A 24,367-nucleotide genomic window follows, 5' to 3' on the forward strand; every position below is an offset into this window, starting at 1 on the left:
GAACAAATCATGTAATAAATCACAAGGCAGCTGACACTAACAAGTTCTAACTGTGCATTGAGTACCAAACAAATGATTAGTACTGGCACAAATTTTTCATGTCAAAATGCATTGAACATTTGATGAGTTCCAAAGCAGTTGAGTACCAAGGTACCACTGTAGATGATTTATCCCTAACTTGTCTTTCAGGTTTTGTCATATAATACCATTATACATATCTTCTGTCTATCACTATAGTTTGGATGGTTTCACTCAATTTATAATCTTCTACCTGAGACTTTTTGGAATATTCACACATTGAACTGTTGTGGACTTTAAATATAATAAATTAGAAATAATCCCTGTCACCAGTACATTGCTATGAACACTGTGACATGCTATTTCTGGAAAATTCTATTTTGATCTTTTCTGTCATGATAAATTGACATAAGATTTCAGATATTAAAACTGATAGAGGGGAAAAATAACTACATTAAAGATTTGGAAGGATATTGGGATTTTTTACCTTAGAACAATTACTGAATTATAATTTTGTTGTTGTTCTTAGCTGTGAAGTCGTATCTGACCCTTCGCAACCCCATGGACAATGTTCCTCCAGGCCTTCCTGTCCTCTACCATCTTCTGGAGTTCATTTAAGCTCACGCCTACTGCTTCAGTGACTCCATCCAGCCACCTCATTCTCTGTTGTCCCATTCTTCTATTGCCCTCAATCTTTCCCAGCATTAGGCTCTTCTCCAGTGAGTCCTTCCTTCTCATTAGGTGGCCAAAGTATTTGAGTTTCAACTTCAGGATCTGGCCTTCTAAAGAGCAGTCAGGGTTGATCGCCTCTAAGAATGACTGATTTGATCGCCTTGCAGTCCAAGGGACTCACAGGAGTCTTCCCCAGCACCATAGTTCAAAGGCCTCAATTCTTTGGCACTCAGCCTTTCTTATGGTCCAACTTTCACAGTCTTACATTGCAACTGGGAAGACCATAGCCTTGACTATACGCACTTTTGTTGGCAGGGTGATGTCTCTGCTTTTTAGTGTGCTGTCTAGATTTGCCATAGCTTTCCTCCCCAGGAGCTAGCGTCTTTTAATTTCTTGGCTACAGTCCCCATCTGCAGTGATCTTGGAGCCCAGGAAAACAAAATCTGTCACTATCTCCATTTCTTCCCCATCTATTTGCCAGGAATTAAGAGGGCCATATGCCATGATCTAGGTTTTCTTAACGTTAAGCTTGAAGCCAATTGTCAACGCTGCTAACATCGAATGTTATTGATTGACAAGAGATGAAGAAGTAGCCACTTATAGTTTTGGGGGATTTCAACCTACCATCGCTGGGAGGATCATCTGAGTTGGCCCGGGAGTTCATGGCTTCCATGGCGGCCATGGACCTGACGCAGGTAATTTCGGGACCGACTCATGAGGGAGGCCACACCCTTGACCTAGTTTTTTTATCTGGACAGTGGTTAGATGATCTTGGTGGGGGCTCTCCAATTATTATGCCCCTGTCATGGACCGATCATCATCTCCTGCGACTGGTCTTCCGTTTTGCCACCCCCCGCCGTGGGTGTTTGGAACCAATTAAATGGTACCGCCCCAGACGCTTAATGGATCCCCAGAGGTTCCAGACAGCTCTGGGGTCCCCACCTGCCTCCCTTGCTCACAGCTCGGCAGATGCCTTAGTGGAAGCCTGGGAAAGGACGGCCACTGAGGCTCTTGATCGAGTTGTACCCCTGCGGCCCCTGACCCGGTGCAGATCCCGTCGAGCTCCATGGTTCTCTGCGGAGCTTCGGGAGATGAAGCGTCGGAGACGGGGCCTAGAGAGCGGTTGGAGGTCCAGCCGATCCGAATCCGACCGATTGCGACTAAGAGCCTACATTAGGTCTTATCTCGCTGCGATAAGGGAGGCGAGGTCTAACCACTTCGCCACCCTTATCGCGTCCGCAGATAATCGCCCGGCCGCCCTGTTTAGGGTGACTCGCTCCCTCCTAAATCAGGAGGTGAGGGAGGATCCCTTGCAGGGCCGTGCCGAGGAGTTTAACCAACATCTGTCGGACAAAATCGCTCGGATTCGGACCGGTCTGGACTCTGACTGGGCAGAGTCTGACGATCAGGACACGGGTGGTCTTGTCGATATCATCTGGGAGGAGTTTGATTCTGTGACTCCGGAGGAAGTGGACAGGATCATGGGGAGGCTGAGCACCACCACATGTTTATTGGACCCGTGCCCTTCCTGGCTGGTTTATGCAGCCCGGGAGAGGACACGCAGCTGGTTCCAGGCAGTTATATCGGCTTCTTTGAGTGAGGGTATCTTCCCCGCCGTCTTGAAGGAGGCGGTGGTGAGGCCTCTCCTCAAGAAGCCTGCCCTGGACCCTGCTGTATTGAATAACTTTCGTCCTGTCTCCAACCTTCGCTTTCTTGCGAAGGTTGTTGAGAGTGTGGTGGCGCATCAGCTCCCTCTGGTCCTGGATGAAGCGGATTATCTAGACCCGTACCAATCGGGTTTCAGGCCCGGGCACAGCACGGAGACGGCATTGGTCGCGCTGGTGAATGATCTCTGGAGGGCTCGGGACAGGGGGCATTCCTCTGTCCTAGTCCTATTAGACCTCTCGGCGGCTTTCGATACCATCGACCATGGTATCTTGCTGCGGCGTCTCAGGGGATTGGGAGTGGGAGGCACAGTTTTACGGTGGTTCTCCTCCTATCTCTTGGGACGTTCGCAGTCGGTGTTGGCAGGGGGGCAGAGGTCGACCGCGAGGTCTCTCATTTGTGGAGTTCCTCAGGGGTCGGTCCTCTCGCCTCTCCTGTTCAACATCTATATGAAGCCGCTGGGTGAGATCATTCGTGGCTTTGGAGTTGGGTATCATCAGTACGCTGATGATACCCAACTTTTCTTTTCGACCCCAAACCACCCCAGTGATGCCCTCGACGTGATGTCCCGTTGCCTGGAGGCGGTTCGGGTCTGGATGGGGAGGAACAGACTCCAGCTCAACCCCGACAAGACTGAGTGGCTCTGCATATCTTCATCCCGGGTTTATTCGGACATTCCACCTCTAACTATGGGGGGTGAATTATTACCCCCCGTAGATAGGGCTCGCAACTTGGGGGTCCTCCTAGATTCACGGCTCACCTTGGAAGATCATATAGGAGCCGTGACTAGGGGGGCCTTTGCACAGGTTCGCCTGGTGCGTCAGTTGCGGCCCTATCTTAGCCGGGATGATCTGTGCACGGTCACTCATGCGCTCGTGTCCTCTCGTCTGGACTACTGCAACGCTCTCTACATGGGGCTGCCCTTGAGGACCACTCGGAAGCTCCAACTGGTACAGAATGCAGCCGCGAGAGTGGTGTTGGGAGTCTCCCGATACTCCCACGTTACACCTCTGCTCCGTGAGCTGCATTGGTTGCCAGTTGTCTTCCGGGTGAGATTCAAGGTACTGGTAACGGTATTCAAAGCACTCCATGGCATGGGGCCGGAGTACCTCAGGGAACATCTGCTGCCGGCATCAAGCTCCCTGCGCCCTGTGCGTTCTCACAGAGAGGGCCTCCTCAGGGTGCCACCGATCAGAGAATGTCGATTGGTGGCCCCCAGGGGGAGATCCTTCTCGGTGGGCGCTCCGGAGCTGTGGAATCAGCTACCGGTAGAGCTCCGGATGGCGCCCGATCTTCGCTCCTTTCGCCGCGATCTCAAGACATTTTTGTTTGTACAAGCCGGCCTAGCCTGAGGGGGAGTGTTGGGGTTGTTTTATTTTTTGTTTTTTAATTTTTCTGGGGGTTTTTAGCGTTGTATCATATTGTTTTTAACTAGGGCAATTGTTTAATCTGTTTTTAATGTTTGTATTGGTTATTTTATTCTGCCCTGTGAACCGCCCTGAGTCCTCAGGGAGAAGGGCGGTATATAAATGTTATTAAATTAAAATTAAATTAAATTTCATATGTTGAACTTGTGTATTGCTTTAAGAGAATCAGTTTAAAGTTGGAAGGTGGGAAGAGGAGGATTGTACCTTCAAGGCCATCTCTAACTAAAGAAGATAAGACTTTGGCAGGGTTTTTAACAGAAGGGAAACTGATTCCTTAAATTAATTGGAGAATATGGTTAATGACAAAATTAGAAAGGTGGAGAATTGTGTTTTAATATATTGTGCAAGGGGCGGAGATTTCAGATTCCAGCTTCCTTCAAGCAAGCATTTGCCAGTGTATTAGGCTAATAAAGGACTTTTAAGGTAAACAATGCCTCAGAGTCACTTGAAAAGCCCATACATCGGAAACTTGACATCAACCTTGAATCCACACTATTTTTTAAACTAATTAGGGAGTCCCGACCTCCCGTCGCTTTCTCCAAGTTTGGAAGTCAGTATGGCAAAGAGTTGGGGAAGATCCCATAATGGAGGGAGAAAAATTGCCTGAAGCACCAGCAGCCACCACAGTGGGGGAAGAGCCAGCGAAGAAGCTGGCAGGGAAAGAGTTTCAGCAATCCTCCCAGCTGGGAGCTAGACCCAAACAACCAGGAGAATTGGTTGGGTCATCAGAGTGGTTGGTTCATCAGAGTTTTAGCAATCCTCCCAGCTGGGAGCTAGACCCAAACAACCAGGAGAATTGGTTGGGTCATCAGAGTGGATTAAGCCCAGTGGAGACTCCAGGCACCTCGGAGCAGCCTTGCCATCCCCAAGGGTTTTAAAGGCAGAGGAGGTGGGATGACAACAGAGAGAATCCTGCACATCATATTCCCTAGACCTGTGGGGAGCAGCCAGGCCAGCTGAGATTGAATACTTGGGTGAGTGGAAAATCCTGTCTGCAGATCAGACTGCCTGCCAGACCCAGGAGTCCCCTGCCAAGCCCTCCAGACCCATAGAGACAGAGGACCCCAGCCTGGGACCTCTGCAGCAATGGGAAGTTGGGAAGCTCCCACAAGTGAAAGGCCAACAACCTTTGAGCTTGCCCCAGCTAATAGAAGCCTTGCAACAGTTGGGGGTGGTGCAGAAGCCTGGAGATCAGGAGCTGGTGGGAGGACAACAGCAAGGGTGGCAGCACCAGGACCCAAACATGCAACCCCTGAACGTACAGCAGACCCAGTGGGGCCAGCAGCAAGGGAGTGGGCTGGCAGCCATTACATCAGCAACCAGAGTGGGGCAAGCAGCAACTGAAGACACAACATCAGCAGTGGGGGCCCTAGCAGCCGGTGAATCAACAACCAGGAGGGCGCCAGCAGCAACTGGGGGTACAACAACATGTTGGATCTATCTTGCTGCATTGTGTTGTCCAGTGATTTCTGTGCCACCAGACTTTGTGATATTAGGGCAGCTGTTGCTGGGTGTGTTGTGGTCTTCTTCATTTTCTCCAGTAGTTTGTAATCCAAATGTTGATGGGGTATTATAATCCAAATGTACTCCAAAAAAAAAAGAGTACGAAAAATTTCAGTGACAAGTAAAGGTGAGTACAAAGGGAAAAGGAAAGAAAAAGAGAAGGAAAAAGCCAAATACCCTTATATCTATTTTTTTAAAAAGAGAAATTAATCCATACAGGTTTACGCTCTTTGTTCGTTTCAGAGCCTCTGTGCCTTAGTCCAAAAGGAAAAAAAAAATCAAAGTAAAAAACAATCCACCATTCCGCAAACTAAAAAAAGAACAGACTCTGTAAACTTCTTATCAGTGAGTTCAGCAGCTGTCATTCAAGGTCACTTACTCTCCCTTTTTTTTTAAGCTTCAAGGGTATTCTCAGCCAAGATACTTAATTCATTGCCTTCTTTTGCCTTCCATTGTTGTCCGCTGCTGCAGTTCCAGGAGAGGAGCAGTTTAAAAAATCCTCTCCCCTCCCCCACTTCTCCACGGTTTCAAATTCTTCTTATCCCCCCCCCCCAGTTTCCAGCATTTAAGGATTCTCAATCTTCTCACCCAGGCAATCCTCCAAACTTACTTTCAAGATCTTCCAAGTGGCCACCCTGGCTTGTGATGGCTCGCAATGGCTGTCTGACAGCTGCTGGTTCGGGAAGCTTCTGTCAGCTCTCCAGGAGTTTGCAATCTCTCCTGTGCTGCCAAAACTGTGCCTCCCTTCTTCACTGTCCCTGCAGGACAGCTCTGATCTGTCTGAAACTCAGACAAATACCCCAAACAGCTGAAAAGTGACAATCCTTCAGGAGCTTCCAAAGGATGTCATCTCGCCACGGCACTGGCGCTAAAAAAAACACCCCTTCAGAGCCACCTTTGATGGGGACCCAGAGAAACTGGTTTTTTTTCCTCAACCAAGTACGCTCTCACTTGAATCACTGGGGTCACATTTACCCGGACCCTGGTGTGATGGTTGATTTGATTGCATCCAACCTAGAGAGATAAGCATCTGAATGGTTGAACAATTTATATAATGAGCAGGCCCTTGAATGGGAGGACCCTCACCTTTTCCTCCTGGGGCTGAGGGAAATATTTGAGGACCCATCCTTTGCCCTCAAAGCAGAAGAACAAATCCATAAGATAAAGCAAGCTGGCTGGCCTGCCCTAGAGTACGTATGGGAGTTTCGAAAGTGGCAGGTCGGATAGAGAGATGGCCTGAGCAATCAATAATTCATCTTTTTAGAGAAGGGTTAGATGACCACCTTTATCAGGCATGTATCTACCAAGCTGTACCTGACCAGCTGCATGAATGGTACCAGGCAGCGGTGAAATTATATGTCCAGCTCGCCCACTATAAAAAGCCACCCCCACCTGAAGCTGCATCAAAACCAGGATCCAGATGGCTACCACCACCCCAAAACCCCTGAAAGACTGCTACTGCCAAAAGACCTAGACCACCTACAGGTCTGCCAATGAAGTGCTTTCGATGTGAACAGCAGGGATATCAAGCAGCAAACTGCCCAGTTCCTTACCCACAACAGCAGAATAGACCAGATCCAACAACAAGGAAGAAACCCGCACAGCAGCCATCGAAAGAAAAGTCCAACTGGGCCATCCAGGAGCCCATTAACCAGGTTACATCCCTCACCCAGGAGGACACTGGCCAACCGACCGGACCCACGCCCACTTTACCTGGTTTTGACAGTGATGATGAAGGGGAGAATGAACCGATGTTGTGTATTGCTTTAAGAGATGCAGTTTAAAGTTGGGAGGGGGAGAAGAGGAGGATTGGAGCTTCAAGGCCATCACTAACTAAAGAAGATAAGACCTTGGCGAGTTTTCTAATGGAAGGGAAACTGATTTGTTAAATTAATTGGAGAATATGATTGACAGAATTAGAAAGGTGGAGAATTGTGTTTAATATATTGTGCAAGGGGTGGAGTTTTCAGAATCCAGCTTCCTTCGAGCAAGCAGTTGCTGGTATATTAGGCTAATAAAGGACTTGTAAAACTGGATAACTATGGAGAGGTAGCGGGATTAAAAATTAATAAGGATGAAACTAAAATGCTAACAAAAATTTTGTTGTATATTCAAAGGGAACAGATCCAAAATATTATGGGGATTAATTGTGTTTAAAAAATTAAATATTTGGGTGCTTGGTTGACAAACAAGTGCTCCACCATCAAAGAGCTTAATTATTCAAAACTGTTAGTAGATACAGCGAATGACTTGGATAGATGGCAGCATATACAGATTTCGCTCTTGGGTGGAATTGCCGTGATAAAAGCTCATATCCTATTGAAATGGATCTTTTTATTACAAATGGCTCCTGCAAGATTGGGGAAATTTTTTTTCAGGAAATTAGATCAAATTTTGGGTAAATTTATTTAGCGAGGGAAAAAACCTTGTATAAAAAGGAAAATGTTGCAGGAGCATAAATCCAAAGGTGGCTTGGGGCTCCCTATGTGGGAGCTTTATTACCAAGCCTCTTCCTTGGTTTGGATAAAAGATTGGGTGACCCTTTCAAGGAAACGTATTTTGATACTTGAAGGGTATGATTTGCAGCGAGGTTGGCATTCCTTTTTATGGCCACAGAAGAATAAGCAATCTAAGTATTTTACCACTCATTACATTAGAGGAAATTTGCAAAGGGTTTGGGAGGCGGTTAAAAAACAAGTGTATACTCAGATCCCCAAATGGGTATCTCCGTTGGAAGTGGTGACCCTCCCGACTGTACACATCATAGAGAGAAATTGGACTTATGGTGACTTGTTGGATGAAGGTGGGAGACTTAGATCCAGAGCCGATCTTCAAATTAGAGGATGCAATATAGATTGGTGGTCCTATGCCCAAATACAAACTAGAACTGCCAGAGACAAACAAGAGTATGGTATCACTCTTCAGCTACAAACAATCGATAAACTCCTTTTGGGTAGTCAAAGGAAATTTATCTCTAACACATACAACCTTCTGCTGTCCAGTTTTATGGTGGAAGAGATTGTAAAAGACACGATGATTGCCTGGGGGAGAAATATCGGGAGGACAATACAGCTTGATATGTGGCAGAACTTATGGAATAAGACCATGAAGCTGACTCTATCCTCCTCCTTTGAGGAAAATTTCTGTAAAATGATCTACCATTGGTATCTCCCCCCTGTTAGAATTGCTAAAATGTTTCCAGGATCTTCTGATAGATGCTGGAAATATTGCTTGGCCAAGGGTACCTTCTTTCACCAATGGTGGGACTGTTTATATGCCAGATGATATTGGAGAAAAATTCAACAGTGGCTATTGGAAATAACAGGTGTGAGTTCCTCTATGCAGCCAGAACTCTACTTATTGGGTATAAGACCGGACAATATCGACAAAAGAGATTGGTATATATTTGTTCATGTCTCAACAGTGACGAGGTTGGCCTTTGCCCAATTGTGGAAGGACCCAGACATACCCCCTGACCATTTGATAATAAACAAGATTCTCCGTTGTGCCGAGATGGACAAGTTAATGTACATTTTAAAAGATAAACGTGAATCACTATATAATATAAGTTGGAAGAAATGTTTTGTATGGCTTAAAAGAAGGTTCAACGCAGGAGACGAGTGATGAGATTGCCCACTTAATTGATCTGTGTAATTTATTAGGCTTACAAGGTTGACAAAATATGACCAATGGTAGTTTTGTTTTTCTTTTAACGATAAGGATATTCTATGCATTGGAAAGTTTAGCTGGGATGATATAGTTTTTGTTAATAGGAGAGTAGATATAACTCTCAGTCTGTTTTGTTTGTTTGTTTTCCACGGTTTGTGTTACGTGATTATATGGTTTGCAACTTTAAACCCCTTGTCCCTTTCCCTATGTATTATTCTGTTGTCATTCTTATTGTAAATAATTAATAAAGATTATATATATATAAAAATGACAAAATTAGAAAGGTGGAGAATTGTGTTTTAATATATTGTACAAGGGGCAGAGATTTCAGATTCCAGCTTCCTTCAAGCAAGCACTTGCCGGTGTATTAGGCTAATAAAGGACTTTTAAGGTAAACAATGCCTCAGAGTCACTTGAAAAGCCCATATGTTGGAAACTTGACACCAACTTTTTCACTCTCCTTCTTCACCCACAACAAGAGGTTCTTTAGTTCCTCTTCACTTTCTGCCATTAGAGTGGTATTATCTGCATATCTTAGGTTGTTGATATTTCTCCAGGCAATCTTAATTCCAACTTTCGATTCATCTAGCCCTGCCTTTCTCATGATATGCTCTGCATATAAGTTAAATAGGGAGGGCGACAGTATACAGCCTTGCCGGACTCCTTTCCCAATTTTGAACCAATCAGTGGTTCCATGTCCAGTTCTCACTGTTGCTTCTTGACCTGCATATAGGTTTCTCAAGAGACAAATAAGATGGTCTGGTACTCCCATCTCTTTAAGAACTTGCCACAGTTTGTTGTGATCCACACAATGAAAGGCTTTAGCATAGTCAATGAAGCAGAAGTAGATGTTTTTCTGGAACTCCCTAGCTTTCTCCATGATCCAGCATATGTTGGCAATTTGATCTCTAGTTCCTCTGCCTCTTCAAAATCCTGCCTGTACTTCTGGTAGTTCTTGATCCACATACTGCTGGAGTATAACTTTTCTAGCAAGTGAAATGAGTGCAATGGTGCAATAGTTTGAACATTCCTTGGCAATGCCTTTCTTTGGAATTGGAATGTAAACTGATCTTTTCCAATCCTGTGGCCACTGTTGAGTTTTCCAAATTTGCTGGCAAATTGAGTGTAGCACTTTTACTGCATCATCTTTTAGTATTTTGAATAGCTCAGCTAGAATACTGTCACCTCCACTAGCATCGTTGTATCTCAGCTTTCCTAAGGCCCACTTCACTTCACATTCTAGGATGTCAGTGATCACTCATTGTGGTTATCAGGGACGTTAAGCTCATTCTTATATAGTTCCTCTGGAATTTTGCCACCTCTTCTTAATCTCTTCTGCCTCTGTTAGGTCCCTGCCATTTTGGTCCTTTATCATGCCCATTTTTGCATGAAACGTTCCCTTCATCTCTCCAATTTTCTTGAAGAGATCTCTGGTCCTTCCTGTTCTACTGTTTTCTTCTATTTCTTTGCACTGTTCATTTAAAAAGGCATTCTTATCTCTTCTAGCTATTCTCTGGAATTCTGCATTCAATTGGGTGTATCTTTCGTTTTCTCCTTTGCCTTTCACTTGCTCATTTCCTCAGCTATTTGCAAAGCTTCCTCAGACAGCCATTTTGCTTTCTTGCATTTCTTTTTCTTTGGGATGATTTTAGTTGCTACCTCTTGTACAATGTTGTGAACCTCCATCCATAGTTCTTCAGGCATTCTGTCTATCAGACCTAATTCCTTAAATCTATTTGTCACCTCTACTGTATATTCATCAGGGATAAGATTTAGTTCATACCTGAGTGGCCTAGTGCTTTTCCCTACTTTCTTCAGTTTAAGCCTACATTTTGCAATGAGAAGCTCATGGTCTGAGCCACAGTCAGCTCCTGGTCTTGTTTTTACTGAGTCTATAAAGCTTCTCCATCTTTGGCTGCAGAGAACATAGTCAATCTGATTTCTGTGTTCTCTTGGGTTTTTTGGAAAAGAGTGTTTGCTATGACCATCGTATTATCTTGACGAAATTCTGTCAGCCTGTGCCCTGCTTCATTTTGTACTCCAAGGCCAAACTTGCCTGTTATTCCAGTTATCTTTTGGCTTCCTACTTTAGCATTCCAATCCCCCATGATGATAATGACATCATTTTTGGTGTTAATTCTATAAGGTGCTTTAGGGCTTCATAAAACCAGTCACTTTCATCCTCTTCAGCACCAGTGGTTGGGGCATAGACTTGGACTACTGTGATATTGAATGGTTTGCCTTGGATTCGAACTGAGATCATTCTGTCATTTTGGGGATTGTATCTCAGTATTGCTTTTCCTACTCTTTTATTGACTATAAAGGCTATTCCATTTTTTCTAAGGGATTTTTACTCACAGTAGTATACCTGATGGTAATCTGAATTAAATTCACCCATTCTTGTCCATTTAAGTTTGCTGATTCCTAAGATGTCGATGTTCAGTCTTGTCATCTCTTGTTTGACCATGTCCAGCTTGCCTTGATTCATGGATCTTACATTCCAGGTTTCTATGGAGAAAAAATCTTTACAGCATCTGACTTTCCTTTCACCATCCACAGCTGAGCATCCTTTCGGCTTTGGCCCAGTTGCTTCATTCTTTCTGGCACTACTAGTACTAGCCCTCTTCTCTTCCCCAGTAACATATTGGATGCCTTCCGACCTGAGAGGCTCATCTTCCAGCGTCATAACTTTTTGCCTTTTGGTACCGTCTTTGGTGTTTTCATGGCAAAGATACTGGAATGTGTTGCCATTTCCTTCTCCAGTGGATCACATTTTGTCAGAACTCTCTACTATGACCTGTCCGTCTTGGGTGGCCCTGCACAGCATAGCTCATAGCTTCATTGAATTACACAAGCCCCTTCACCACAACAAGGCAGTAATCCATGAAGGGGGAATTATAATTATGAGCTTTTAATCACTTTCTATGTTTAAAAAAGTATCAGCTGCATTATTTATAATTACAACATCTATTGATGTGTCAGTTTGGACCTGCAGATGTCAGCTTCACAGTGGTCCAGATTATTAAAAGTAAATTTTATGAGACTTAAAGTCACAGGGTTAATATTTGTAAATATATACATATTATGATTAAATGGAATAAGTCATTGGAGGTAAAATTTTGTCCAAGCAATGGAAAATTGTCTTAAATCAAGTGTTAAAAATTCAATTGAACTTTGATCCTGCTTTATTCAATACAAATAATATTTCAGATTTATTGGACTTCACTGTTCATTTCATTATAAGTAACAGGCTCTTCCCAGATAATGAAACTAGACCAAGTTTCAGTTACTTGCAGAGGCTCTAGAACAGGGCTTTTCGACCTTTTCAGAAATTGTACCACTTTTAGGACATGACAATATTCAAGTACCACTAGTGCTTAACAATGTGTCAAAAACTTGATGACTAAAAAAAAGGGAGGATATTTTGGGTTTCATTGGTTAGATACATTTGCTGTTATAGAAATAGCTAGTTTATAATATTATAGAAAAGTAAAAGTTTAGGTTCAATGTTAATTATTCATTCTACTCCTGTAACAGAGGAAGTCAGAAGTCAGTGCCTTTTTTTTCCCTTCTCACCCTCACTTTCCCCTTTTTCTCTCACCCATCACTCGCAAAAGCCCCCCCACTCACTCACACTTTGCTCACAAAAGCCTCCAGTCGCTCTCACTCACTCCTTCGTCTCTTTCAAAGGCACCTCGTTCAGTCTCTCCCCCTTTCACTCCGTCTCTTTCAAATGCCACTTGCTCGCTCACTCACTTATTTCCCCATCAATGCTTCCAAATGTCATTTGCTCATTCACTCACTCACTTACTGCCCCGTTATTTCCAAACGCTTCCAAACACCACTTGCTCACTCGCTCACTTAATGCCCCATCACTTCCAAATGCTACCAAATGCCATTTGCTTGCTCGCTTACTCACTGTGTTCGGAAGCGATGGGGCAGTAAGTGAGTGAGTGAATGAGCAAGTGGCATTCAGAAGCATTTGGAAGTGATGGGGCAGTAAGTGAGCGAGCAAGCAAGAGGCCTTTGAAAGAGATGGAGTGTGTGGGGGAGAGACCAAGTAAGGTTTCTTTGAAAGAGATGGAGGAGTGAGTGAGAGTGAGTGGAGGCTGGGGCTTCACTTAGCAAGCAGCATGTTTTCTGCAAGGAAATGAGCTGGACAGAAGCCAAGGATCAGCGCCAGGCTACAGCTGATATAGCTGCCCAGAAGTGCAGATGTGCACATGTACTTATCCCTTGTGCCACCATTGCTGCAAGTGTTGTGCGGGCAGTGGCAGTGCCACTAGTATCATGTGGGTAGCAGTATTGCCATGAACCTTGTGCAGGCAGTGGCAGTGCTGTGAGTGGCAGGTGGGCCACAAAGCAATCCTCACACCAGGGCAGTGGCATGAGCCTCATGCTGGGGCAATACCACTGTGGGGCAATCCTTGCACCTGGTGACATTGGTGCGGGCCGTGGCATCATCCTAGTGCTGGTGATAGCATCACCATGAGCCTGGCGGTGGCAGCACCACAAGCCTCACACAGATGTTGCCATCGCTGAGAGCCTTGTGCACATGCTTGCAGCCCTGTTTTGCCACATTTTATGAATTTCTCTTGGCATGTTTGTTCAGTGAATCCCTGTAGTTGTTAAGTTAGTCCCAGAGTTGTTTAACTGAATCCAGCTTGACTTTGCTTCTCAGAAGGTCGCAAAAGGGGAATCACGTGATCTCCCTGGGACAATGCAACTTGCAAGCAGCATGTTTTCTACAAGCAAGTGACCAGGGCAGGAGTCCAGGATCGGCATGTGCAGCTACAACTGACCCTCACTTCGGTGCGGCTCCATAGAAGCGCAGCACAGCTGTAGCTGCAGACGCTGATCCTGGGCTCCTACCCATCTCACTGGCTTGCTCTTCTGGAAAACATGCTGCTTGCTAACTGAAGGTCCAGGATCAGCACAAGGCTACAGCTGATCCATGCTTCTGGGTGGCTGTATCAGCTGTAGCCACCACTACAATTAGCTAGGGGTCATGTAACACCAGCCAGGTGTTTGCGTACCGCTGGTGGTATATGTACCACCGGTTGAAAAGCCCTACTCTAGAGGACAGAGTCCAACCTATAGTCCAACCTATAGCAATTTTATTGAACAGATAAACTACTGTAGCATTAGTATGACTAAGGACTTGTGCTCTGAAAACAGGCTAGTCCTCACTTCCCACCATACTTTCCTATACCTATCATCACAGAGATATTCTGGCCTAACCCTTGCTCTCCCTATTCTATCCTCCCCAACCCCATCCTTGCTAGTCTCGTACTAGGAAGTCACAATAACATCCCTGAATACACAATCACACAAATGAGAAGCAATCCAGGATGCTGGGATGCTTCTGTTCACACATTCAGCATCTCCTGCCACACAAAGAAGTTAAAAAACACCCAGTACCCTACAGATTCACCTGTTCCCATAAAATGGCTGTGATACCATCTCTTCCTACCAACTCCAGGGCAAATTAGGGCATTGTTTTCTCCTAGGTTCTAACCTAGGAAAAGATCCAACAGTACTCAAATGGTGAAATTCAATCAAAACCATTGCCCTCCCCCAACAGTCAATAAACCTCCAGTCCTGCCACATATAGAATGTGAAGATTTGCAAAGAAAAGTCACAAGCAAAACACAAAACCTTCCTTTACAATATTTACAACCAAAGGAAGGTAACAAATTTCAATAGAAAACAATTTATGCAGTTCAGGGTTAAATTGTTGAGGTCTTGGTGCTCTCCGAATTTGGTTGTTTGTTTGCGGATGTTTCATTACCCACCTAGACAATATCATCAGTGCTTCTGATGGTTTTCTCAATTTCACTTTGCCACTATGCTGCTGCCATTAGAGCTCTGCCATTGCCAGAAACAAACTTCCATATCTGTCTACTTTTCTATGACTGCCGTTATGGCTCTGCAGCACCAGGGTCTGTCAAACTGTGCTGTGCATCATCTTCAATGCCACTGGCCCTTATTGCATTGTCATAACGTCTTACCCCCCAAAAAATGTGGCATTTGAAGTCTTCAGCTGCTGGTAACTTCCCATGAGCAAACAGCAAAGTTGAAAGCAGCTTAAAGGCCTGTTGTGATTCAGGGTCAGCCTGTGGGTTCGGCAGTTGGGTCGGATGACTCAGAGGAGGATGGGGGTGTTGAAGACCTTGCTGAGGGGGTTGAAGATCTTGCTGATGATTGCCCTCAGGCAGGCCCCTCCCACTTGGTCACCATGGAGACCCAGCTGTGTGAGCCTGAGAGTGTGGATGAAGATGACCCACAGCTGGCCCTGTTCAAGGATGCCCGACGCAGGAGGCAGTCAAGTAGGAGTAAACAGAGGAAGGCAATGGGGCTTCTCGGAAGAAGGGAGAGAGAAGCCACGCCCTGAACTCTTTATAAAGGGAATGTGTGGGGAGGGCTGGTTTGCTGAAAGCAACCGCTCGGATAATGTTTCAAAGCTCCTGTATCTTGGTTCGTGTCTTGTTTGTTTTTGTAGTAATAAATGTGGCAGACATTATTCCAACCTCTTGCCATTTGTAAAGGGGTCGTCCCTGCTTTTGTTGCAGGGCCGGTAGCAGGCTGGTACAGAACAAGGCCCAACAAGGGATATTTTATTTATTTTTTAAAATATTTTCATCTTCAACAATTTGTCAACCTTACAAATGAGCATGGTTGCAGCCATTTTCCTTCTCATTTTTCGGTTGCCACATAGAATGGGGGGGGGTTGCCCAGGTGCTTCACTAGTCAAAATAATCTTTTGTCCCATGTGAACCAAGTGTCATCGGCTGCTCCCTAGACTAGAGACTTGACATTTCATAAAAGGCTTGCCAAATAATCATATTGGAGAACGTAGTTGCTTACATAGCTTTTGTGGGTGGGACATTTAACTTTATATTGGGGAATTGTTACATGGGTATCGGGCATGGTTTCACTTTTGATGTGCCAATACTTTGTAACTAATAAACATGTTCTTGGAGGAATTTGCAAGCCTTGGAGTTCTGCTTTATTCCTCTTTGTCTGTCAGAACCATAACACAATTCTGAGCAGCTCACAACATCAGATATGGACCAAGCTGGCCTCATAAATCACTCCCTGTCCTTTCATCTGGTCTGAGAAAAGCCTGATTCCCATTCTTTCTGATACAGACCCTTTGAAAGTCAGTAATAATTTAGAGCCAGTCTCAACATGGGGGGGGGGAGTTATTCTTCCTATGACCTCATTCACCCAAAATAATGGGAAAGGAGAATCTTCAAGTTCAGAAAAAATACATTATGCTCTTGAGATCATAAATGCCCATGAAATTTATTAAAATCTTTTTATAAAATTCAATATGCCTATATACATTCATGAGATGCCCTTATTTGATTTTTTGCCCTTTCTTTCCTTTTTTTTCTTTTCTTTCCTGGAGGTCTGTCTGTTCTGCCAGCTGTGGTTTCTCTTGAACAGAATGTCAGGATAGTTAATGACCATAGTTGGAGTGGTTATTAAATATAAGGCAGCTTCCTTCAAATATAAAAATCTTTGCAAAGGACAATAAAATTGAACATAAACATCGGAAAAACAAATGTAAGTAGCCAATAAAAGATATGGCCTTTCATTATGAAGAATCAGGTTTATAATGTGGGGTTTCTCATAAATCTTGTTTTCTCCTTAGAATGCCTTTTATCAGTGTTGTTGCTTCACCAATTGCAGCTTCCCTGGAAAGAGATAATTTGGCTTAGGTTATTCAGAACCTGCTAAATTCTCAATTACAATGTAGGAATGGTCAAAATTGTTGGTCCAGAGGACCAGAAGTCTACATGTGGGCAGAAATAATGGGGAGGTGCAGATTCTGGATCTGTGTTGACAAGATCCAGTGACTATGTTTATTTGTCCTGCTAGTTCTAGAGTTATTCCATTGTTGGTCTTCAATGAGGTTGAAATTTCTCATTCAAGATTTATGTTCCATCTGTGATTTGTTTTGGACTCACAACTCCTCTTGAAAAACTGTTAACAGGTTTGGCCAAGAGGTTAATCTAATGTGCCAGTTATGCACAGTCCAAGAGCTGGAAGCCATTCACACAGTCAAGCACTCTAGTTGCCTCATATTTGAATTAGTATAATACCATTTAGTGTAATGGTTGAGACATCAGGCTAGACCACAAAATTCTGACTTCCATTCCTGTTTTCAACATGAAGTCAGATGAGTGACCCTGGATCAGTCACTCTCTTTCAGCTCTAGGAAGCAGACAATGAGAAACCACTGCTGAAACCTTGCCACAAAACTACAGGGACTTATCCAAGCAGGAATTAACATTAATTTGAAGGCGCATACATGCAATGGATTTTATATGGGGATATAGAGATGGATATCGAGAACTACACAGAAGCGACAGCTGATGCAGAGTGTGGTGACTGGGCAATGGTAGAGTTATTACATTACAACACACATGACTTTACTGTTTTGTGAACTGCATCAGTTACCAGTTGGCTTTTGGGTACAATTCAAGGTGCTGGCTATCCTCTGCAAATTCTTATCTGCATAAGAAGTCATTATATGAGGGATTGCTAATTTCTCTTCCCTCTCATCCAATGAAATCAAGGACAGTGGCTATATTCCAGGTCTCATTGATTAAGCAAGGTCATCTAATGTAACCCAGGAAGCATATCTTTTCTGTTGTAGCACCTTACTTCTGGAATGATATCCCTCCCCTCCACAGAGATACATGAAGCCCCTCCCTTTAAAAATGGTTGTTCTTCTAAGCCTTGGGATAAAGTGGTTTTAGAATCTCTGTAAGTTTTTTTTAATATTATTTTTAAAAATTAGTCATCCAGTTGGTGGTGACCTTTTTATATGCATTGTTATCCTCTTTTTATTTCTAAGCTGCTCAGAGTCATTAAAGAGTCAAAATTGGATTAAATAAATAAATATCATGTGTTCATTCACCAAAGCAAAATGTAAACCTATTTAGTTCCAAGCAATCTGGATTAGAGGTTTTTTTTTTTCTTTTTCTTTCTTGGCATGGCATTATAGTTATTTAAAAAACATACATGTAAATGTATCTGGTCTTTAAGACTTCTCGCAGGAAGCTTGTCTCTGAAAATTGTCCAATAGTAACAATCAAATGGACGGGTACATATGACTATGCCATTATAATCCTGGCCCCAAATTACTAAATTCTCAGAAATATATATTTGGTTTCCTATTTTCTTTTAGATAAACTCTTATTTTTAATTATTATTTTGATCTGGTTTGGATAAAGAAATAATGGTTATTATTTAATATTTAATGTTTTTTCTTCCCACTGTGATATTATGTTTTTATAGAATCTCTTTGTCAAGAAATATTTTATGCTATGTTGGTATTAAGACAGTTTTATATATTTTTAGAAATACTTTGGGTAATTATGTTCCATGATTAGCTATTCTCTCCCCCACCCCTTTATTTAAAAAAAAATCTGAGATATGTTGGAAAAAATAATTTTATTTTAAATAACAAAGTATCTAAAGTAAAATCAAATGAGTAATTATTGCAGTCATTAAAAACCACAAGATTTCTAAAATAGTATTTTTTTAAAAAAAAATCCTCTCCATAGAACTTTCCATTTCTAGGACGTATCTTTATATATTTTTTGTCTATAGCAGACATATCAAACTCGCGACGTCACATGACGTCGCACGACATATCGGAGCTTTTTCCCCATTGCCGGCAACGGGGTGGGCACAGTTTTGTCACGATGCGTCTGGCCCACGGGCCTGCAGTTTGACACCCCTGGTCTATAGCATCTCCTTTTAGTTTAGTTTTTGTAATATTGTTTAGTTACATAATGACAACCATTGTCAGTGTAAACTAGACCTCACAGAGGGAGGCTATGCAATTGTTTTTTTTCCTCCTCAATATCATTCTTTTCTCCTGTGTGCTAATACATATAAACATGAAAATGCCAGTAAATTATAGTGCTAATCCTATGGCTTCAAAGAAATTCCTGGAATTACTCCCTGTCTCTAGAATCAAACATATTCAAAACAAATATAAATTGAAAAATGTAAATAAAATGATAATTCAGTACACAGATTATATGATAGGATGAGTGAAATACTTGAGGGTTAATTCTGAAGTCCAGTGCCTTTCTACTGATTTTATCTTGAGCATCTTTGTGGAAATAAGAAAGTGAATTGACTTCCAAGCTCTTTCATTAAATGAAACAGAGAGCTTGATTCCACATGCAACCAACTTCTAAAAGATATGTAATGTAAGAGTTTGGTACTTTGAGCATGCCCACTGTATTTTGGAGGTAGGTAGTAGACAAGGGGGAAGACAGTAGTCAGCTGCAGATCAAGTAATTTTGTGACATCTAGTTTCCATTCTGGTTCCTTTCCCTTTACATATGTTCAGATACTGATGAACTTCATATGCCGCTACCAAAAATAGCTCTCAAAAAACTTTGATTAGACTCCATGTTCAAAATGAACAGAAATTTGTTTCATTACATGCATTCTTAATTTGTGCTGTGCATTTTGATTTCAACCAACTCATTTAACCTACCTATTTTAATTGAGTTAATTTGAGCACATTTAGATGTGGTTCAGTAAGCAGATCAAACAAATTAAGGGGGATTCACTTTTTTCATGTCAGCTCAAATTCAGAGGAACAAGTTATCAAGTGTTCTAATTTTGAAATTCCAAGTGAGAGATTGAAAATAAGATAAAATTTAAGGCAGAGTGGCATATTTATGTAAACCATAATTAAAACTATCTAGAGTTTGCCATGTATTAAGGATGATGCTAATCTATGATTAATTAAACAGAAGTTTTTTTAATCTTCTCTTTGTGGCTAAAATGGACACAAATAGTTCTGTCTTGAGAGAAACAAGTCAAATCTGTCTTGAACTGTGTCTCTTCAGATACAAGAAGAAAGTTTTACATATTATAAATAATTCATTTGAAATATTTTTTAAAAGAATGTAAACTCTAGGCAAATACATAGAATGAAGGCTACTGCTAAGCTTGTAAGCCACCCTGAGTCTTCGGAGAAGGGTGGGATATAAATGGAATTAAAATAAAAATAAAAACTGCAAGATATTGAGGTTAAGCAGTTAACTGTTTTCTTATTTCATCCATTCAGTATATTCAGCTTTTGTTCTTTAATTTATTTGTAAAAAAATGTATTTATTTCACAATTTTTTTAGTCAAATCTAAGCCTCCTTGTATTTTTTTTTCTTTAAATATTTGGAAATGACTCTGATAATTATTCTGGTAGGTATTTTTACTTACATATTCTGGAGTCATTTAATCAACAGAGTAAATAAAATGATGGTCACCAAAATTAGCATTCCTGTGCTCAAAGGCATTATCTCATTGCCAAGTGTCACCCTGGTGTGTGCAAATCAAAATCCCAAATACAATCAACATTTGAGTGTATTGTCCTTCACTTTTATTAAATAACAATGAAACAAAATTAGCCTCATTTAGTTCATGTTCCCATTCACACAGAAAAGAAAAAAAGAAAAAGAAAGAAAGAAAGAAAGAAAGAAAGAAAGAAAGAAAGGAAGGAAGGAAGGAAGGAAGGAAGGAAGGAAGGAAGGAAGGAAGGAAGGAAGAAAGAAAGAAAGAAAGAAAGAAAGAAAGAAAGAAAGAAAGAAAGAAAGAAAGAAAGAAAGAAAGAAAGAAAGAAAGAAAGAAAGAGCGCAGATTCCTAGTGAGCGGAGATTGTACCTTCTTTTTTTCTTAAGGCTTTTAATGCTTAAAAATGATCAATATTTTCAATTTAATTGATGCAGGACAAAGAATTCAATTAAAACAAACTTAGAGAAGTTAAAAGTAATTATCAAGCTGTTCAATAACCTCTGGACTTTAGTAAATGGACTGAGACAGAACAGTGAACAGTGAACAGGGACACTGTACCTATATTCAATGGCATTATTGTCATTGGGTCCATGCAACTAATCAGACATTGTCATGCTAAATGTATTACTGTTTTCTTCATATTTTTCAGATTCATTTTTCAAACTGGTAGTTGGGGATGTTAGAAAACTATTGCTATTTATCATGGCAATGCATGCATCAGAAAGCACAACTTAGGATAATCTGTATAGAGACATAAATTCTGTTCATTTTTCAAGGAACATTTCATATGCAAATAAAGGACCAAACCCAGAAAAAAACATATATACCTTGCATACCTGTTTTTTCTAACTTTCATATATTCCAATACCTCACTGAATAAATAGTATAGAACAGGTATCCTTCCTGCCTAGCAGTATCTTTTTGTTGTTGTTTGTGCAATAACTTATTACATTGTTCTTACATAAGTCAAAAGGAATCCAGTATATATTACATAGTTTGAAGCAATTGTTGCATTATGAAAATTATACATCCCAAAATTAGCTGAACCGAATTTCATCCTAAAAATGTGTTCTACAAATATGACATACCATTATTGTTCAATTAGTTGTAAATCTGTAGAAATGTAGATAGCAAAGTTATCTTTTAGTGACATTTATATGCTGAATGCTACAATTCTTGATTCTGTACCTTCCTATTTTCTTCAACTTTTGATTTATAAACAGCTCTTATATCCATTGTTTTATAAAGAACATGAAAAATTCTCTAAAGATAGAGGAATTCTCTGTACAGATGTCTCAATACAATAACTGACTTGTCTTTTTCAAGTTCAGCTTTCCTTAGCATGAACATAAGAATTGGTGGGGGCTCCCCAATTGTTATGCCCCTGTCATGGACCGATCATCATCTCCTGCGGCTGGTCTTCCGTTTTGCCACTCCCCACCATGGGGTTGTTGAGCCAACTAGATGGTTCTGCCCCAGGCACTTAATGGACCCTGAGAGGTTCCAGGCAGCACTGGGGTCCCCACCTGCCTCCTCAGCTCACAGCTCGGCAGATGCCTTAGTGGAAGCCTGGGAAAGGACGGCCACTGAGGCACTTGACCGAGTTGTACCCTTGCGGCCCCTGACCCGGCGCAGATCCCAATGGGCTCCATGGTTCTCCGCAGAGCTCCGGGAGATGAAGCGTCGGAGACGGGGCCTAGAGAGCGTTTGGAGGTCCAGCCGATCTGAATCCGACCGATTGCGACTAAGAACCCATATTAGGTCTTATCTCGCAGCGATGAAGGTAGCGAGGTCTAATTACTTCGCGTCCGCAGATAATCGCCCGGCCACCCTGTTTAGGGTGACCCGCTCCCTCCTTAATCAGGAGGTGAGTGAGGAACCCTTGCAGGGGCGTGCCGAGGAATTTAGTCAACATCTGTCGGACAAAATCGCTCGGATTTGGACTGGTTTGGACTCCGACTGGGCAGTATCGGACGATCAGGACACGAGCGGTCTTGTCAATGTCACCTGGGAGGAGTTTGATCCTGTAACTCTGGAGGAAGTGGACAGGATCATGGGGAGGCTGAGCTCCACCACATGTTTATTGGACCCATGCCCTTCCTGGCTGGTTTATGCAGCCCGGGAGGGGACACGAGGCTGGTTCCAGGTGGTTATATCTGCTTCTCTGAGTGAGGGTAGTTTTCCCGCCGCCTTGAAAGAGGCGGTGGTAAGACCTCTCCTCAAGAAGCCTGCCTTGGACCCGGCTGTTTTGAATAACTTTCGTCCGGTCTCCAACCTTCGCTTTCTTGCGAAGGTTGTTGAGAGTGTGGTGGCGCATCAGCTCCCTCTGGTCCTGGATGAAGCGGATTATCTAGACCCGTACCAATCGGGCTTCAGGCCCAGGTACAGCACGGAGACGGCATTGGTCGCGCTGGTGAATGATCTCTGGAGGGCTCGGGACAAGGGATATTCCTCTGTCCTAGTCCTATTAGACCTCTCAGCGGCTTTCGATACCATCGACCATGGTATCCTGCTGCGGCGTCTCAGGTGGTTGGGAGTGGGAGGCACGGTTCTTCAGTGGTTCTCCTCCTATCTCCTGGGACGCTCGCAGTCGGTGTTGGCAGGGGGGCAGAGGTCGACCGCGAGGCCTCTCATTTGTGGAGTTCCTCAGGGGTCGGTCCTCTTGCCTCTCCTGTTCAACATATACATGAAACCGCTGGGTGAGATCATTCGTGGTTTTGGAGTTGGGTATCATCAGTATGCTGATGATACCCAACTTTTCATTTCGACCCCAAACCACCCCAGTGATGCCCTCGACGTGATGTCCCGGTGCCTGGAGGCGGTCCGGGTCAGGATGGGGAGGAACAGGCTTCGACTCAACCCTGACAAGACTGAGTGGCTGTGCGTACCGGCATCTCGGGATATTCAGGATATCCCACCCCTCACTATGGGGGGTGAGTCATTACCTCCTGTAGATAGGGCTCGCAATTTGGGAGTCCTCCTAGATTCACAACTCTCCTTAGAAGACCATATTGTAGCTGTGACTAGGGGGGCCTTCGCCCAGGTTCGCCTGGTGCACCAGTTGCGGCCCTATCTAGACCGGGATGCCTTACGTACGGTCACTCATGCACTCGTGACCTCTCGTCTTGATTACTGCAACGCTCTCTACATGGGGCTACCCTTGAAGACCACTCGGAGGCTCCAACTGGTACAGAATGCGGCCACGAGAGTTGTACTGGGAGTTTCCTGATACTCCCATGTCACACCTTTGCTCCGCGAGCTGCATTGGCTGCCAGTTGTATTCTGGGTGAGGTTCAAGGTGTTGGTAATGACCTACAAAGCCCTTCATGGCATGGGTCCAGAATACCTTGGGGAGCACCTGCAGCCGGCGTCAACTTCCCCCCACCCAGTACTCTCCCACAGAGAGGGCCTACTCAGGGTGCCACTGGTCAAAGAATGCCGACTGGTGGCCCCCAGGGGGAGGGCGTTCTCTGTGGGTGCACCGGATTTATGGAACCATCTTCCGGTTGAGCTCCGGATGGCGCCTGATCTCCGCTCCTTCCGGCGCGATCTTAAAACCCATCTTTTTAAACAAGCTGGCCTGGCCTGATGGGATGGGGTGGGATTTTTATAAACGACTATAATTTTAAATTTGTATTAATTTTATGGGCATTGTTTAATTATGTTTTAATAATTTTAATTTTTGTATCTAGTTTTTATGTATTGCCCTGTTCACCGCCCTGAGTCCCCTGGGAGAAGGGCGGTATATAAATTAAATTAATAAATAATAAATAAATAAATAAGAATCAAAACTAATATGATACTTACTGCTATTGAGATTATAAGGAGCAGACAAATAATTAAATTCCAAATTGGCCCATGACGGCAAATTCTCAGTAAGCAAAATATGATTTCTGGAATCCACACACACACACACACACACACACACACACATACACACGATGGTATATATTTAAGTCTGAAGAATTAAAATCTCCTTCTCTGACAGTTGAAGCTTCCTAAGTCAAAACTGAGCTGAAAAACTTACTCCAAATAATTATCTGGAATAATGCACTATTTTCTTACAAATCATGTGTTTTCCT

Source organism: Vipera ursinii (assembly GCF_947247035.1).
Source record: "Vipera ursinii genome assembly, chromosome: 3".
Taxonomy (NCBI): Eukaryota; Metazoa; Chordata; class Lepidosauria; order Squamata; family Viperidae; genus Vipera; species Vipera ursinii.